The sequence below is a fragment of the Bidens hawaiensis genome, unplaced genomic scaffold (assembly GCF_021521415.1).
Source record: "Bidens hawaiensis isolate Kalapana, Puna unplaced genomic scaffold, B.hawaiensis_p1.1 tig00057000_1, whole genome shotgun sequence".
Lineage (NCBI taxonomy): Eukaryota > Viridiplantae > Streptophyta > Magnoliopsida > Asterales > Asteraceae > Bidens > Bidens hawaiensis.
In genome coordinates this window covers 25,197-31,230 of record NW_027500289.1, presented here as the reverse complement: position 1 = coordinate 31,230, position 6,034 = coordinate 25,197, and the positions used below count along the sequence as shown (strand labels likewise).

Sequence of the window (6,034 nt, the reverse complement as noted above, 5' to 3'; positions counted from 1 at the left end):
GGTAGTTTATCCTAAACAAAGACAGCCAAATTTTTATGAGATTACGTGATCTCTAACAAAATATTTAAGGGATTATGTGATCCCTAATTTTACAAGATAGAAAATAAAAGCAACTCAGACCGAGTACACATGTGTCTGGATCCAAACATAATTAATGTAGTCTTTCAATCAAGGCTACGTGGCCGCAGACTAGACATCATAATAAAAGTTCTCCAATGGGCGTCAGTACCCGGAGAACCGTAATTGTTTGTGTACGGCAGTGCCACAATCCCATAAATGAGAGACGTTTATGTTGTGTGTGTTCAAGAAAGCTATCTTGTCAGTCAAAGAAAGATTTATAAAATATTTTTAGAGTCAACGATTCACCAACATATCGCTGATGTATTTTTCCCCAAACATTTCAGGAAATAAAGTTAGCACATGTAGCAAGGAATTATAACTATTCAAGAAGATAGATGCTCACAAGGTAAAGATGACTCAGTTTTAAATCATGAAAATACTATAAACGATATTTGAAAATGATATGTAAAATCAAACAAGGTTTATAAATCAAACACTCGGATATTTATTATCCGAGAAGCTTTTCAATTAAATTAATATTTTATTATAAATAAATAAAGGTTTCAAAATATATTAATATTTTATTATAATATAAAGTTTTCCGCTAATTAAACGCAAACTTTGATATATCTACAAAATAGGTACCAACTATTGGTCACACGCCTAGGCCCTAAGTAGGGGTGTGACACCATGCATGTTACGTCGATCGATTGCGGATCTGGAACCGGACGTTGCTTGTCTTTGAGTGTAGTTGGTTGTGTCCATGAGAGGTGGTGAAACTGGGGTGTGGTGTCGCTCCCTTTCAAAGTCAACTAGCTTTTCAAATAATTCTGAAAAGGTGATGTTGGAATTAAGGTGACGAAGAGGTGTTGCAATATTTTGGAAGTCATCACCTAATTGATAAAGAATGTGAATCATGATATCTTCATCTTTCACCGGGTTTTAAACTAGTGCTAGCTCATCGGCGATTAACTTCATGTCACGTAGGTATTCAGTGATGGTGCGGGTTCCTTGCAGGTTGGTTGCAAGTTTGGTTTTAAGATGTATAGTTCTAGACCGAGATGGGTTTGCAAAGCTGGTTACCAACCGTTCTCAAGCTTCTCGGGAGGTGTTAGCAGACACAATCATCGTTAGGATGGTGGGCGATCATCTGCCTTGGAGAGCAGCAAGAATGATTTGATCTTTGCGATACCATGTATAGAAGTCAAGATTTGGTTTGGTGGCTTCAGCATCTAAAAATTCCGTCGGGGCGGGTTTGGTTCCCGTGACAAAGTGAATAAGATCCAGGCCAATCAAAGTTGAGTAGACGTGCTTTCGTCATATCGAAAAATTGTCGTCGGTGAGGGGAACGTTAAAGTGGGTGGAGGCTGTGAGTTGAATCATGGTGGTTGGCACCATGGATAGTGATCGGAGGAAATATTTATCAAAAAAATGTATATATTTATCAGAAAAAAGTACTACATGTGGGATCAAAACTCGTTTGAGTGGTTAGCTCTTGATACAATATGAGAGTTTGAGAATAGAATGAAAAGTGTACTGATTGTATAATATTACAGGATCAAGTTATTCTACGAAGGAGAATAAAATAAGAAGGATGAGAAGGATTTCTAGCCACATAAAAAAACCCTTAAAAAAATTTAAAAATAAATAAAAAACTCATAACTCAAAATTTAATAATAAACGAAAAAAGTAAAAACACAAAAATGTTTCCACCACCTATCTCGTTCTCATAAAAAAATACAATGGTAAGTGAAAAAAGTCATCGTGTATTTTTGTTTATTATGTGTTTTGTGTTTATTTTCGTTATTAATTGTGTATTTTTCCTTGACATTGTGTCTTTTTTTTCTTTATATTGTGTTATATTAGTTAACATTGTTTTATATTTTGTTGGTCAACAACAACCACAATACAACAATACACTATATACATTTAATGTAAATGGAAACTAACTAAAGTTACGCTAAGGTTTGTGAACTACATTATTATCAATATTATTATTATTATTATCTTTCATATACAGATACAAGATTTACTAGTGATGTCAACTTGGTATTAATACCCTTGTTTTAACTCACACGACGACCATTTGCCCTTTCTTCACCTGAAACGGAAGTCTTGGAGGTTAGTTATGGTTGAATCCTTCAGATCTTCCATTGGTACGTACTCTAGCTGACATTAGTATCATTGACTTCTTTCACAATAGCAACATCAATAGGCTCAACGACACCATCACCATCGGAATCATTGTCCACAAGAGCAAATGGTGCCATTTTGCCGTTAGGTTCCCTCTCTAGAACAATTATGTTTCCGGTCAGAGGAAGTATTTGTTGATGTGGTTTCATCCAAGGAAGGTCGATATGTCTAGTTCTTGGTGGATTTATTTTTATGTGGGTGTTGTTTATAAGTAGTTTTATTGTCATCGTTTGATACACCGAGGGATTGTTTGTCTTCGAGTATGCCAAATGATAAGGTAAGAACTAAACTTGATTATGACTTTCGTCTAATTTTGATCTTTTGGTAATGAGTTTATTTATTGAATGTATTTCTCAAATTCTTTTTGTTGATTTATTTTGTAATTATCAAAAGTTTATTTAATTTGTTTCGTTATTGTCAATGTATTTCTTAGTTTTTTATTCTATAGTTTCCATGAAAGTTTAAATGATATTTAATTTTTAATTGTTAAACAGTGATTTTTCATTATTCTTTTTATTATATTTTCTTCTTCTTCTTCACACTAACCCGCCAAACACATTTAAACAATTATAATTGTTTAATTTTGTAAACCTGTAGATACCATTAATTTGGTTTTGTATGATTTAAAAAAAATCAGAACTTTGCATGCGAATTTCCCAATATTTGGGAATAAGAAAGCAATTAATATATAAAAAGTTTTCCTAATAGAGATTTTAAACATGACTGTTTTAATTGCTGACTACATTCATTCGTATAGGTTGCTGACTACCAGAAGAAAATCACAATTTCCATCATTTTAACCATCTAAGTGGTGTGTTACTTATATAGATTGCAAATGAGACATTTTCTTGAACGAAAACAGTCCAAGTTTGTGGAACTGAGCATAGAGAACTCGAGAGGTAAGCATTTAATTAGTTGTATTTACAATAGCAAATGCATGCTTAAGGTTTAATTGGACTCTTACTAGAATTATTCACATATATATAGGTACAACAATGGCAGGACCGTTTTTTAGAATTTAAATACCTCGGCCGATCCAATATAAAAAGGCACGTATGCCTTAACGAAATTTTTTTAATCGCTAATGTACATGGATAAAACTTTTATCGACTGATTTATTATAAGCAGAAACCATTCTGAGCATGTAATTATCCCATTGACTATTGCAATAAACCTTATTTTTAACACCAGAAAACATATATATGTAATATGTATAAAAAAGTTTGTGTCCCCAAACCTTATGTGCCCCGGCTGATGGTGCAGCTCGCACACCCTCCGAGTCACCCCTACAATGGACTAGCAAAACTAGGTCTGCTGCTTATAGAATTTGGAACTGCAGTTTCAACACGCTGTTGCCGTTACCACTCTACATGACCACATTGGTTATGCTCATCATTCCCATCATTCTCTATCGCAACCCTCGGGTATATATTTTTAACAAGACATTCACAACCGTAATGAATAAAAGATAAATCACGAATTGTATTTAATTTAAAATATAACCCACTGAATGCGGTACTAGTAATTAAATTGTATTTTTTTTTATGAATTTTGTTGTATCCAGTAAGTTTATGAACTTTTTTGGTGAACCCAATCAGCTTTCATGCATGGCATTTAATTTACAGTTGCAGCCTTCAAGGGAACTGATTCAAAGTCGCAGCCTCCTATCGGCCATTACCTTATTTAAACATGCATATATGCGGAGTTTTGAAAGTATTAGAAAGTCGCAGAAATGTCCTCTCTTCCCGTCTTGACTGTTGTTGAAGAGTCCCAAGTATCGCCACCAGGGGCCACCGTAGGAGACAGGTTGTTGCCACTGACTTACTTCGACTTTGTGTGGCTAACGCTACATCCTATTCACTATCTCTTCTTTTATGAGCTTCCGATCACACAAACTCAATTCATTGAAACTATTATTCCAAATCTCAAACACTCGTTATCAATCACCCTTCAACATTTTTTTCCTTTTGCTGGTAACTTGTTCGTATATCATACTCCTACCAAAAAGCCCGAAATCCGTTACGTTGAAGGTGATTCTGTCACGTTTACTGTCGCAAAATCTAACCTTGACTTCAACGAACTAACAGGTAACCATCCACGAGATTGTGGAATGTTTTATGACCTTATACCTCCATTGGGTGAGGCTGATAAAACGTCAGAATTCACAAAGATCCCGGTCTTCTCTGTTCAAGTGACACTTTTTCCAAACTCGGGAATCTCTATTGGAATGACAAACCATCATGGCCTCGCTGACGCGAGCACCCGGTTTTTTTTCTTGAAGGCGTGGATGTCGATTGCTCGATCTGGTACCGATGAGTTGTTTCTAGCAAATGGAACTTTACCAGTTTTTGATAGACTGGTCAATAACCCGAAACTAGATGAAAACTATTTAAATTTGATCAAAGTTGAAACGTTTAAAGACGAATATCCGCCTCCCAAACTATGTAGCCCAACTGATAAAGTTCGAGCCACGTTTATATTACCTCGAACTGTACTCAACAGGTTGAAGATTTTGGTTTCAACACAACTACCAACATTAGCATACATATCATCTTTTACCATTGCATGTGCTTATATCTGGAGTTGCTTTGCGAAAACATGTGAGGAGGGGCTGCAAGCATTTTGTTTAATTATCGATTGCAGGGCACGAATGAAACCCGCGATCCCTGCAGCCTACTTTGGCAATTGTGCCGGAGGGAGTATGGCTATGGAAAACGCCACAAAGTTAACGGGAAAAGAAGGGTTTGTGACTGCTGCAAAACTGATCGGAGAAAGTCTGCATAAGACGTTGACGGATAAGGATGGAATCGTGAAAGAAATAGACACGTCAGAGGAGAGGTTTCCCGATGGGATTCCAACAACATTTATCGGGATTGCTGGAACACCAAAGCTCAAGTTTTATGACGTCATGGATTTCGGATGTGGTCTGCCGAAGAAAATAGAAACAGTTTCTATTGACTATAATGAAGCGATATCCATGAATGCCAGCAAAGAAAATGGTGAAGATGTGGAGATTGGCGTTTGCCTTCCGATTACCGAGATGAAGTCTTTTGTTCGTGTTTTTGAAGACGGGTTAGATGCGTACGTTTAGATCAATAATCATGTGTTATTATTTTTGTATGCTTTGTTCACTTAGTGTTTCCTATCTAATAAAGATTTTCGTTGGACGCATAAAAATAATATGAAAATCTCATTGGACCGAAGGGTTTTATATGCTCATTGATCATGTGCCGGACCTATTAGTAATACCGGTCCTACCGGGAGCCGGTAGGTATTCCGTTCCGGTTCAAACCATAAACCCGGCCAGGTTTGAGGGTTTGTGGTCAGTCCGGGACCGGAGAGCCGGCAAGACATTGTTTTTTATTAAATCAAAAACCGTGTAGATACTAGGAATCGAACCAGGGCAAATAGCGAGATGAGCGCTTAACTAATGCGATCTAACCAATCCACCAGAGCTTTTATTGATGTTTGTTTAGATGAAATTTAAATCCTACATATTGAAACAAAATATTGTAAATGGAATGAAAGTTACTAATTCCCGTTCAGTCTCCACTAATTTAGGAATACTAAGATAAAAAAAACAGTTCTAGTCTCCAGACTTGCCAACTTCGATTAATTGAGATAAGATATTTATAGGGATATGGGTCATGTAACATCCTACTTTTGGTTATAATAATAAAATAAATTTCGTTAATTTTACATTATGTCGTTTATCGGTTTAGATAATAAACTGTACACGGTTGGGCTTGGACTTTAGTAGATGAAATAAGAAATGGAATGG

General features: G+C 35.9%; 1 pseudogene; it reads left to right on the top strand.

The window, feature by feature from the left end:
* The first annotated feature begins 3,964 nt into the window (after positions 1-3,964).
* Positions 3,965-5,350, top strand: LOC143601724 (malonyl-coenzyme A:anthocyanin 3-O-glucoside-6''-O-malonyltransferase pseudogene; annotated as a pseudogene).
* Positions 5,351-6,034: the final 684 nt, after the last annotated feature.